The sequence below is a fragment of the Rhodnius prolixus genome, unplaced genomic scaffold, assembly GCF_049639745.1.
Source record: "Rhodnius prolixus isolate KJV_2025 unplaced genomic scaffold, Rpr scaffold_8, whole genome shotgun sequence".
NCBI lineage: Eukaryota > Metazoa > Arthropoda > Insecta > Hemiptera > Reduviidae > Rhodnius > Rhodnius prolixus.
This window is the reverse complement of record NW_027411593.1, coordinates 38,205,324-38,219,291: the sequence shown is the minus strand read 5'-3', so window position 1 is coordinate 38,219,291 and position 13,968 is coordinate 38,205,324. Positions and strand designations below refer to the sequence as shown.

At 32.2% G+C, this 13,968-nt stretch overlaps 1 protein-coding gene across 4 annotated transcripts in view; it reads left to right on the top strand.

The window, feature by feature from the left end:
* The window catches only part of LOC141451422 (uncharacterized), a 395,982-nt gene that overhangs the window by 50,389 nt on the left and 331,625 nt on the right, over positions 1 to 13,968 (top strand). The window lies entirely within an intron of this gene.

Genomic DNA, 13,968 nt, shown 5'->3' with positions numbered 1-13,968 from the left:
ATTTATGGAAATTTATAAAAAGAGATATTTCATAAGAATAAGGAAAAGCTGGACCAAAAATTACTGAAGATATAGGTTATAATTCCACTACGCCCTCAAATATAAAGTATAACCTTCCTTTATTTATTTATTTATTTTTTTTATTTTAAGGCGCGTCAACATTTAAGGGCACCCAGAGCTTTTTTTCAGTGCTCTATCGTCCATCACCGAACTATAAGCTGTAAAAAAAGCTCCTAGAAAGAGAAAAGATTAGGGCCAACAGCTGGATGCCTTCTTTATTTTTATTTTATTTTTTAAGGGCGTTCCCTCCAAGAATACATATACGTATGCTAAATAGGCAATTAATTCTGGTTCTTTATAGAAATTAAATTATAACTAGAAAAATTGGTTAACAACTTTCTCTACTTGTATTCTAGTTTTCGGAACATTTTTGTTCGACTTTTTTGGGGTGGGAGGAAAGAGTGAGACAGAGAGAGAATTAATTGTTAATAAAATAAAACAGCGTCGTTGGGTTCAAAAAAAAAAAGACAGATAAAGTTTTAAAAATAAGTAGTTTTCATTTAATAATCTTATTTTAAATTAAAGTAAAATGGCCTACTTTTTTTTTTTAATTATAATTAATATCTCCCCAAAATTCCCAATTTAAAGAAAAAAAACCGCACTACCGGAAATGCCAGTTTACAGAAAGAATGTTAAATGTTTTTGGAACATTTAAGCGTTGATTTTAATGCAACAAGATTTTTGCATTGTGCCCAAGAATTACGCTCAGACAGTGTGTATCTTTTCCAAATATCATTCTCGCCTCAAAACTTCCTTCATGAAAGATCTACTTCTAATTGAAACTTCTGTAGAAAAATGTATCTTTATTTTCTGCAACCACTCCAGGTTAGAGGCGCAAAAAAAGTAAGTTTAAGTCTAAGTAGCCACATTTTGGGTTAAAATTTAGTAAAGAAGATTAGATTAGATTAGACTAGGGCGGCCTTTAAGGCCTGCGCCACTGCGACCCCTTTGGAAAACTATTGTGGCTTCCCACACTCTAAAGCTCACCCTCCAGACTCAGACCTTTTGATCAGACTCTTAATGCTGGAGAGCGACTCCCTGGGTAAAGCTCTCAGGGCCTTGGTTTTTCCTCCCCCCCCCCCGAGAAGTAACATCCTTAGCCCCAGACAAACCCCTCACACTGACACAACACATTGCCTTGCCGTTTCCTCCTCTTCCTTCTGACAGAACCTACAGAGGCTATTATCCGCCAGGCCCATGCGATTAATGTACGCTTCTGAGCCTGCAGTGGCCCAGTTAATAGGCCTACAATCATCCTTATAGACCGCACGACCTGGACGTATTAATTCTGCAATCAGCCACGGCGAATCGCCTTTTAAAAAAACTCCTTCGCCTGTCGCGTAAAGAAGATACTTTGCGATTACACCAAGACCCAATTTCGCCTACTCTTCACTTCCTTTCTTTATTTTAATATTGCTTTTTTGTACGCAGTTAATAAATCTACTAGTAACTTGTTCGTATTTTAACCTCCTGAAGAATACACAACGACCTGTACAGACTGACGTAATGGCACGTTCATAGATAAAGTTTTCTTTTAAAATTAACAATCAATAGTGTTGTTTTAAGAGCCTCTCTTTATTGTTACAAATGGCTCTAAACCACTTCAGATAGATAAATAAAAATCAATAATAATCAAACAGTTGCATGATTCTATCAGGGAGCGCTTACCTTGGAATAATAACACCCATGTTTTAACTAAACTAAACAACTCATGTTGCATAATATTTCTTTCTAACTGAATACAAAATTTAGCAACAGTTGTACATCTGTCTGTCTGAAGTATACTTTAAAAATCATTTCTTCACTTTGGGTTGCCTAAAATTACTAGGCAATTTTTGTTCATATTATTTAAAGATGAAGATTCATTATTTGTAAGTAAGAATGGTTATATAATCTGTTAAAGTGATGATCTTATCGAGCTGTTAAAATATTTTCATGAAATTGTAAGTTCAACTTATAAAAAAAAAAAAACTATCTCGACTTAATTTCCAATCTTCTCATCACAGCCACTTGTTTTCCAATTGTTCATAACGTAAATGAAATACAAAGAAAATACAGTGGTACCCTCGGTTAACTTGACTTCCGAACAAATCGGTATTCGACCAAGAAATTCGAGAAAATATTGTCCTGAAATGCGAACAAACATTTGGAACTCGAACACCCGAGATGAGCCGAGTTGTGTCTTATATTTACACTTTTAGATCTTATTTCTTGTTTAGATACATTTTTTTACATAATATAAAAATTAGGCCAGTAAAACGGCATATTTCTGGGGCTTAGAAACGAAATAAACTGGCATAGTTTACATTATTTCTTATGGGATAAATTGTTTCGGTTCTCGACCAAATTGGTTCTCGGAACTGCACTTTCGGAATGAATTGTGGTCGAGAATCGAGGTACCACTGTATTTGGAACTTCTTTATAAAAAAAAGAAAAAAGAGTAAGAAAACACCCCAAAAAAGAATCGCAACTTTAAGCTGCATATTGCTCATTCACATACAAACAAACTATATTGATTAAAAGAAAAGCTTTGAAATCCAGTGTGAACTTAATTGAGAAATAAATTCTATTAAAGCCCACTTTCCCTGACTTCTCAGTTAGAGAAAGTAAATACAAAATACATAAATGATTACAAATATATATAATAAAAACACAATGGCTAATTAGACTACACTATAGTATTATATTTGCGCTGCACACTGTGAGATTGGCCTGTGCACATTGGTTTGCTCTAATAGTAACGGTACATACATTCCTCTGTAGACTATTCAATGTTGCCATACTTACCTACCTACAAGTACGTATATAATAATGCAATTGAAAAAACCATTGTAATTTATTATACTATTCAAGCTAGGTATTGCAATCGTGCAAATTTAAAATTTTGAGTATCAATTTAAACCGGAAGTATCAATTTCGGATATTTTTTAGATAAAATCAGCAAACCGGAACTTCCATTTTACGAAATCGATATATTTTTTTAAGTGTTCAGAAATTTTGTTAAATCAACAACAATGATTCTCTTTTAACAACTTTGTATGCTCGTTGCACACGTGTAGATTCATTACTTTTTTCGTTTTCTCAACGTTTTCTCTCGAAAAATGTTTTATAAGAACAGCGCGGAAGTAAAGATGGTGGTTCAGCTTTCCTCTAACGCAGCGTTTCCCAACCTGTGGTACGCGAAAAATAATCAATAATGGCGGACATAAAAAATTAAAAAAAAATTAAATCATAAAAATATAGAAACGTTTTTTCCTATATAATAAATAAAAATTATTTTAATTAATAATATTATACAGTAAAGTTGTTAATATGTACAGTAATAAGGTTGGTCTGCCTCAAGATATACGAGAAAATATGATAGCACATTTAACAGGATTAAAATTGTCTTTCATGGAGTATTTTCCAAAACCCGAAAACACAAATGATAATTGGATTTCAAACCCCTTCTATAAAGAAAATTTAGGAAAAGCTACAACATTATCGATAAAAGATAAAGAAAATTTAATAGAATTATCATGTGACAGAACTTAAATGATAAACTCTGCTTAAAGACTGGATTGTATTGAGTAAGCTCTATCCAAGTAACATTAGATTTAATAGGTACTTGCAGGTAGTTAAATGCCAAATTAATTTAGAAGATTTTGGGCACAAATAATCCTTAAGAAGAACTTTGTAAATTAATTAATAATTTTGAAGAGAAAAATATGTAAGCAATTTTTAATTATTTAAAAAAAGGTTTTAAAACTAAGATCTTACTGTTTGCAAAGTTTATAAAGTGAACATGAACTTGAACTCCTTTGAAACAGATATATTGGTATCTCTATACAAATAAAGATGATAATAATAGTAAAATAACACACTAATAATAATACAATTTAACATGATGTACCACCAAGTGGTACGCGAGCCAAAAAAGGTTGGGAAACGCTGCTCTATCGTGTCATCTAAGTGTATTGAGCGATCTTGATATCCTCCTCCTAGGTAATATTATCAAAAATCCCAAATTTCAAGAAAATCGATTAAGTAAAACTTCTTCACTGAATAAATTTTCGCACAAATTTCAAGTTCAAAAAAAAAAATATATATAAACGTTTTAATTGCGATCAGTGGGAGCCGTGAGAGGATTCGAAGAAGAGATTTTCTTTTATTATAACTTTTGTTCTAATTTAATCACTTTCTAATTTGTTAGAAGATAACCCTAATCAAATAAGGGTTTGCCAATTAGACATTTTATTCTAATTCGGATTTCACTCTGGCTTTGATAATCTACTTTGCAAATTAATGGACGGATTTGTAAAGTATATTATTTGCCTTTCACAATTATTGTCACTTTAAATGCACATTTTCTCCTTGAATATTATAAGATTTCAAAGTTTGTACAGTGTTTTTAATTTTTTTTTTTATTCTATTTGAATTTGTAAGTTTTAATCTATAAGTATTAAGGATGTTTTCTGGACAAGATCCGCAGCACAGATTCTTCTATTAACAGATAGACAAACAGACACGGTCTTCTTCAACATAACTGCTAGTTAGGCGAACTGGGTTTGGCATCATCACCAATTTCATGACCACAGAATCTCTTCTATACATCTCCCAGCATCTCCTCCTCATCTTTTAGGCTTGTCCGTCATATAGTATCACTTTGCAACTCAGCAGACTTGGGCTAACTCTTCTAGTGAACCTCGTGATGCCGTTGGTTTTTTTTAATTAAGAATTAAATAAACGAACTCAAACGCTTTAAACAGCAAGTTTTTCAGCAGCGTTTTATTATCATTAATGGAAGGCATTTTCTTTCATGGTTGGTTGACTGACGTCAATTTTTTAGTATAAACTCCAGATCAAAGAAATTTTAATGAAGTAAATTGATTAAGAGAACACTTTACCTTTTTCTGCTCTAAAAGAAGAGCAAAATACAATGGTATTTACCAAAGTACGGCTAGTCATTAATAATAAACCAATAAAACGAGATACACATGTTTTTCGAACTATTTACAATCTTATAAAATATCAGATCAAATAAAAAGACCATCTCGGCTAGTAACCTTTATATTCTGAAACACTCTTTTCTTTCTAGTTAGTTTGGAAGACATTTTTAAAATGTAACTTGTGCCAAATAAATACATTTTTTTTTTAAATTTTAAGATATTATGCAACTGCATTTTCTCCTCTGATTTAACAGGGTTTGAACAATATGTAAATTGATTTATAGAAAGGTGCCATACAACTCAAGTCTTGGGCTATAAAATGTACGACTTACTGGAGAAGGTCAACATTTTTTAAAAAAAAATTTTTAAACCAAGAACAAAGTTACAAAAGTTAAATTAACTGGTAGCACAACAAAGTATGTTTAGCAAGATATGGCCATGTTTACATTATGTTCCATATTCATGCTTAAATTAACTTTGGTTTTTTTTGTCAAACAATTATTTTTTCAAAGTTTTTGGACCAAAGATTGCCCAAAAATAAGAGCTTATGAATGATTGGAAATCTGGTTCTAGGATGGAAAAAGCTGAGAAAATTTACAGTTCCAAATGTCTGTCCATAACGACAATGAATTAAACGAGTTTAGGAAACGTCTAATTTTTTGGTTTTGCTTCCCAATGCTACACTAAGAACTATTTTTATTTTGTCCATCTGGATGTTATATAAAAATCTACAACGTATTGTAGTTATAAAATAAGTCTCGAATAGATCCTTTTGCCCCTTCTACGAGAGAAGCTTCTTTCAACATCATCTTCTTTAGCCTGTCTTGTGTTCCTCAGAGCCACCGGAACTAGGCTACTCTGGTGATTTCCTGCTTCCATTCTTCTATAAGCTCTTAAGGCTGGACCTCCTCTTTTCCAGAGTTGAGCTCATATCTGGTGATACTGCTTCTTTTGTTGGTACGCAAATATCAGATGATTCAGATTTCTACTCTTTTCCTGGATCTAATCCTGGATTTTTTTTCTTCTCCTCTACATGCGATAGTTCGTGATAACCTATCTTTAAAATCTCCAGTGAAAACCAGCCTCTCTCTTGCATTCATTCCCACTTGGTAGTTGATTAGTGCTGTTTCTTTGTACTAAACGTTGCTTTACACCCTTAAGTTCTTTATTCTCTTGGTTTCTGACGAGAACTAACTTCCGATCTTCAACTATTGTTTCATTCTTTTTAGAGTTTCACTTTTCTTTGGGTTCCTTTTGTCCTTCCTAGTCCTTCTCAGATTCCTACCTTTTTCGTCTTGCTTTTATTATTATTATTTTTATTTATCTCTCTTTTTATGGTCGAGGTGGCGAAAACTATTCCTTCTACACTGTTGCTTATTCGTGAAATTCATTTTATAGGAAGAATAACCAATGGAAAATTATGATTTCTATTTCTTAATTTCAAATTTCGTATTATTTAGACTATTTAGAATATCTAGACAGAAAACAAATACTCTAACCGAAAAATAATAATAATTTTTAATGTTTGGAAAGCAAGAAAATTTTGGCGCTATTTTCTATTGAAACACAAATAATTTTACTTACTTCAATTCGCCAACAGCTGGCCTCCCGTATTAATAGAAAATTAGATAAGAAGTAGAAATAAAAACAAAATGGAACCGCATTGCACACCTAAATATTCTAGAATGTTTTTTTACTATAAACAGATAAAGAACACATTTACCATCAAGGTTAACTTGTGGAAAACCAATTATAATTGTCATAATAAAAGCGATTAATGTGACGTCAGATTGCAATAAAAGTAGGTATTTATCTTTTATAATTTAAATATTTATCTTTTTAAATTTTCATAATAACTTATTCTATTATATTTATTAATGATCGATAAACATTCCTGGTTATTTTGGTAAATATTGACTAATTACAATTTCCCTTTTGGTATTGTTTGGTTAAATGTGAGGAATTTTAACTAGAATTTTGTTTTATGTTTAATACTTCCGTCTGTAGTCACTATGTACGTCATCTTCAGCTAACTAATTTAATATTAATAATTTAATACTAAAGTACGACTTTAATATATTTTATTTAGATACAGCCATGGGGCTTTAACCAATAGATTTTTCCAATATTTTGAGTTTTCCTTTAAAGACTTTTCTTTCTTTTTTTGAAAATTGTAATGATTACTTTACTTCATTTTAAGGATACTTCTGAGAAAGAGGATAGCTAGGTACCCCTCATTAGGTGCTCCATAAGTAGTATGTATCGAAGCATAACTGGGCGTCTGAAATTCCAACAATGAGAAAATTGAACCAGAGTTTAGTTTTCTCGAAAACCAATGAAATTGATATCTTCAAGTTTACAAGACGAAGATAGTTTTAGAGGTCCACGAATCTAAACTTTTTTTTTTTTTTTTGACATTCTACATCGAACAAAATTTTTACCCCTATCATTGTGTACATAATACAAAGAGCACATTTTCGTAAATTCCAAGCAAAGAAACATGCATGAAATTGCAATAAAATTAATATTGTAAATGTGTAAAGAGAATTATTGGATTAAGGAATCTCTGAATAGCAAAGTACTGCCATTGCTCTCCGATGAAGAGAGCAACTGTACAGTAAAGATTTTTTTAAAAATATTTTTCGACGTAGAACTATAAAAAAAACTCATAGTCATCGATAAGGTCCCCCAAGACTAAAACCAGAAAGACTAAAACTTTGAAAAAGGCGTTTCTGGATCAGAAAAAGACTAACACCGATCGCGATTGCAATTGCATCGTGCTCCAGCTGAACTTATCAAGACTATTGTGGCAAAGATTCTGGATTAACTCCTCACTTAAGCTAATTTTTTTTTTGTTTAATGATTTAAAGCGCGTCAACATCTAAGGTTACTGGCGCCCGGAGCTTTTTCCAGGGCACTGCCGGCCTCCGGACAGTGTTCTCTCGTTACAGACAACACTGTCCATCACCGGACAGTGAGCTGTAAGAAGCTTCTGGTAAGATCTAAGGGTCAGCAGCTGGATTCAAACCCGGGATCTCCGCGTGGGAGTCCAATATGCATCCCTTCACTTAAGCTAATATTATATTAATAATAATTCCAGGTTGATTTTTATTATTTTAATCATAAATACAATAAATGATTGATTATCCAATAAACAATACTGTAAAAGTCATTAGCATCAACACAATTTTAATATTTTAAAGTAACTGCACCGAGAATCACGAATAAAACAAGATTGCATTTTTTCTTTGACTTATTATTTGGTTACAATGCGATGGCAGAGGGGAGAAGAGAGAGAGATTGAATTGCATTGTCTTTCAACTTTAATAATTGTATAAAATTTATTTTGACTGACAGCTGGCAGTTTTGATTTCCTTTGTTACATTCCAAAATTGTACAAATTACAGAAAACAAAAATTGCATCAATCATATAATCAATTATTATCTATATTTAAATATAAAATTTAAACGTTTCTCTACGTTTTATTGGTGAATTTATTGGCGTTTTATGTTATTTTTTGGACAGGTTTCAGGCTTTAATACGCAGTCGAGTTTTCACGGGTAATTCTACTTTTAAGGTCCCTTTGAACACTAAATATATTTTAATCTTTGAGTGAGTTTGTGTGTAAGAGAGAGAGGAAGGAAGCACAACTCAAAAACGAAATGACGCAGGAAGCGGAAAGGTGGCAATCCATTTTTGGGGGGGAAGGGGGGTCAAATTTAATAACTACTGGGTAACTTCTCCCCTCAATTAGTTAGTTCGATGTCAGCTATTGTCATTGTTACTTATAGCGTGTCTAGCGCTGGTGTAACTTTACAAATAAATTAAAAATAAAAATAAAAAATTTTTTGTAATCAAAAAAGATCTATTATTTTTATTCCCCACACTAGACTAAAAAGAACAGAACTAAACAGACGCTATCGATTACTTAAAAGACTCTTAGACGAAAGATCTAAACTCTCTCTGGACAACAAGACTGATTTATACTTCTACTTTGAAACCCATTTGGGCGTATGGAATAGAGCTATGGGGTTCAACCAAACGTTCCAATCTCCAAAGGATTCAATCTCTACAATCTAAAATACTTCGAACTATCGTAAACGCTCCATTTTATGTCTCCAACCTGGACTATACACACTGACCTTAACGTTCCTTTTGTCAGTCAATTCGCTAGAAACAAGATACAGAAAACTTCATTTTAACATGGAATCAAACGCATATCCTCTAGCTCCAAAATCTTTCTTCAAGAACTCTTCCTGGCAACCCGGACAAGACGATTTAAGAGACAGTGGCCTCGGTGATCTCCTCTCAAGTGAAGAGAGTGACTAACAGCCTAATGTTTTGGAGTGCTACCACTGGGTAACCTCTCCAATCGTTTCTGTTATCGCTGTTACTTATAGCAACAAATTGTAGCATAAAAAAACGCAAAAAAAATGTTTATTCTATTTCCTTCGCTAACATAACTAATAAGGACTAAATAATAACTAATTATATGTTAAATTAAATTGTAAATAATATTAAAGGTTATTTATTTGTTTTAATAATTTATCCCACTACCATAGCTGACCTTTTAACATTGAACGTTTCAAAAAAATTTGAAGATTCTCCATCTAGTCGACCTTCAATTGATTCTATCGGTAAATATATTATTAGAGGTTACAGAAGTTTTTTTTATTTTATTTTAATTGTCAAGGATTTTTATTTATTGAAAATTTAGTTAGGTCCGCAATGCTGGATTACATCCGTTGGTTTTTTATCCGCCGTATTTTGTAACATCTCAGAAATTTTATTTAATTAACATTGATCATTATTGATTATTTATTATATTAATTAATATAGTACGAGGATAAGAATTTATGTTTTCAAACTGATAAATTTGTGAAGTCAAATGAATAAATTAACTATTTTGTAAACGATATTAAAAATTTAGCAAACACTTTAAGAAAAAATAAACCTGTGCTTATTTCATGGTTGGTTATTTCTATAGAATTGCATATTTATGATAATTACAGGTATAGTTCACTCGTAGGTAGGTATGTGTGTTGGTTACGTAGGAGAAGACTTCCACAACCTTGGCCATGAACGCTTTCAGCAGTTGTAACAACAAAACCATGAAGGCAATGAAGAACTTTCATTTCTTCCGCCGGCACGCCTACTATTTCCGGTCATCTACCTTATTTTTCTTCTTCCGTCTAACTTTACGATAAAGTAGTGCTGGCCAATAAGATATCTACAGGATACTTCTGAATTATTATTGTTTTTCACAATCTATTTGAGGACAGTTTTAATATTGTTAGATCTAATCTGAAAAGTTTCTGTTTGTAGTTCGGATGGGATACTCGCAGAGAGGTTGAGTTCTTTAAAAAAAGTCGACTTCACCAATGAGAGGGATCTGTTCACTTTATTTCTGAAATTAACTAGGGGCGCCACGGTAGCCGAGCGGTTAGAGGCGAGACCTGCGAAGCTAATATGTATTGTGTTACTGGGTTCGATTCCCCGGTCTTAGGCCTTGGATTTTATTTAATGGTTAATATGAGAAATTTACAGTAAAATATGTTTGCTAGTCGCCTCCGTCCACGTCGTAATTTGGTAGTTGGACGTTAAGCCACGCCTGAAAAAAATAGGCGATTACTTTACTTTACTTTCTGAAATTACCTATTTTTAGGCCCCTCACAGCCAAGTTTAGATTACTGGCTGAGACCAGCACTAGGAGTTGGTAAGGTAATTAGAAACCTTGTGAAGATATTTACAAATAAATTATTTTACGAACAAATGTTACTTCACCAAAATACTAGCACTCTGAAGTATTTCTTATGTGTTACTAAACTTTGAAAAAGCTTTGTTATGTTTGACAATGTTTATTTTGAAATTATTAGAAATACACAATCACAAAGTTGATTTGAAATCATTTTAGTGTTTTAGAGATATGATGATGTCGCATGATTGATTGTGAAAATTAAATTCTTAGATAAAACAAAACAAAAATCTTTCGCAAGAATTTAAATCTAATCAAATTTGATAAAAAAAATAATTACGATTAATAATATGAATGTTAAAAGTAAAAAAAAATTATTTTCATTAATAATGTCCTAAGAGAATTATATAAGGGGGCAGCAGACCAGTTCGCGCCTCAGAGAGGAAGTCAAGTTACTGGATTGGCGGGTGAAAGTGTTTGCAAAGATATTGCAATATATTTTGCACTTTAAAAATGAAAATATTAAAAAGTAAACTTATTTTAAAGCGATCAGTGCTCTCTGCTATTCAGCAGGGGCTACGGTGATAAGGTGCACAGCACTCTTCAAGAGCAATTTGCGCTTTTAGGACCGTTTCCCCCTTGATAATCACCAGTTCATAGATCGTTTCCTCTTCAGTACAGTAAAATCCAGTCAATAAACAATATTAAGATACCCTGAACTCTTCAGTGTTCAACAAATCGAGGCAAATTATCGGAAATGTAGTTCGACTTCCTTCTTTAATTTCTTTTACTGCCCCACCAGAAAAGATGAGGTGTAGAATTTCTGGAGGTCTCCACCAGAGACAGAACAATAAAAATCACAAATTGTAACAAATATTATTAAGACAGCGTACGTAGATATATGAAACAGATATAAACTATATTTGAAAATACTTATATTCACTAAGATATCTTACAAAAAAAAAGAAGTTCCCACTCTTAGAAACCTTCTTTCGTACTTTACGGAGGTTCTAGAATGGGGCAAGGAGGTTATTTTCATCACCAGCAGTTATTAAAGAAAATAAGAAGGATATGATTAATTTTTTTTTTTTTTTGTCTGCAGTCAGCATAAACTCGAAAACGGAAAAATCTGGAACTTTCGAATTTGATATTTCTAATTGGTCCTAAGATGTGGCCCGGAGAAAAAATATTTTGAGCAAAATATGGCAAATGGAAATGTCATTTTACTGAATATATTTTTAACTATTTTAAGATTTACAAAAAACCTTAAGACAGTTCTGAAAGAGAATAGGGTTCCAGCTAACTATACAAGGCCTAAATTTTTCACTAGATCGTTTTCGAATAGTTTTCTCTAATATTCAACAGTTTCACTTCACTTTCTCATGAAAAGAATCTCGTATGAACACTCGCATGACTTTTTCTTACCATAATTTACGAATATAATTGAGTTTTCTGGTAATTTAGAATTGTATTTAAAAAAAGATCAATTTAATAATAATGCTGATAGAATGCGACACATTCCCTCTGAACCAAACTATTAATTAAGCAATAAGTACTAGACAAACTGACATTTAAGGCTTAAGTACACCATTAGACCAGCTTCAAATGAATCCGTTTGGCAAATTCATAGTAAATTGCAGAAAAAGTGAAAAAGGTTTTTACGACCCCGATTATTGCGAGCTATCTATGTTTTGTATGATTCCGAATTTCAATCGATTCACTTTGATCGGAACTATGAATTTCTTTAACGATTTCATTGTCAACAGCTTTCGCAAGAAAATTGATTAAAAGGAGAATTACACTGATCTGTGTACTTGAACAGAAGAAATCAAATGAGCACAGCTGCTTTAGACTGTAAGCAACAATGTCTTAATAGTTTAACAATTAAAAAAAAAAATATTATAATTACTTCTACGAGCCCAAACTGTGGCTAACAATATTTAGGCAGATAATCGATTTTTCAAAAACTACTCTATCTTTATTGATTTCAAAAATCGATAAAAAATATCCTGAATATTAAGTTTTTGATTTATCCACTCATTTTCTTTTTTGGATTTACTTTCACTAATATTTTGACTGAATTATTGATACATATAGAAAGTAGAAAGAAACTACTTATTTAGGGCAAACAAAACAAATTTTGGGCGTAGCTTTTAAAGCTAAAATTAATTTATTCACGATGTTAATCAAAGATTTTACTACAAGCTTTCTAACTTTGAAGTTCTGAAATCACGTTTATTCCAAACGCTCAAACTATTTTTATTTTAATAAACTTATTAAGAAATTAACGAATAATTTTTAGGTTAAATGAATTTAAATTCTTTTAAGAACACTTGTGAGAGAGGATTGTGGGTGGAATTTAATCTTTATAAGCGCTGCTTCAGGTTATGAAACAGTTCTAACACTGTTGACGATGGTTAAGTGCATTGATACCCAATTTGAAAAAACTGAGTTGATTTAAATTTTCGAATAGATTTTCTGAAACTTCGTGTAGATTTAACTAGTGTATAAATATTGTAGTAATATAATAATTTAAATAAGTAGATACTTGTAAATAGATTTATAACTTTTAATTTCAACTATTTCACAAAGAAATTCATTTTATGTTGTTCTAAGGAATCTGAAGAGAATCTATGAGTTAAAAAGCTCTAGAATCCAGAATTCCATTTTGTGGTGGGACCAAACCGTGTATTAATCCAGATTTTCAATGAACGAGAAGAGATTTTCTTCAACTATTATCACCACAATCAGCTGATCCATCAAGTGCAGCCTCTTTTTAAGGGACAAAAAATTTTTCTCAGCAATTTCCAGGCATTGTATCCTCTGTTTTTCTAATTTCCTTTCCCAGATTCCATATATTCTTTCACTTTTTTTTTGTCGTAACTGACTGGTTAATCGTTGGCTTAAATAATCTCTGGGTCTGTTTATCGTTTGAAATATAATAAATTCCGCCTACCTAGTGAGTGGAAGCCAAACTATAATTGAATAGCGTAATCTTGCCGGCAGCTATTCTGCCTTTGTCTGTTCATGGTTACAGCTAAAACTCATAAATTGCTTGGATAAACTATTACTATAGCTATACCTATATATTGAGTCCAAATGGCTGTGTAAGAATTGTTAGGCCACGACGACCACCGCAGAATCGCCGATCTCAAAATGGCTAGTCTACTTTCTGCAACTAATAACATAAGATAGACACTTCTCTTCAAGTGTTAGAGTGACTAAGAAATCTCTCCCCAAGATAGCCTGCCTCAATTTTTGGTCAGCAATGGTTTTCAGTCATC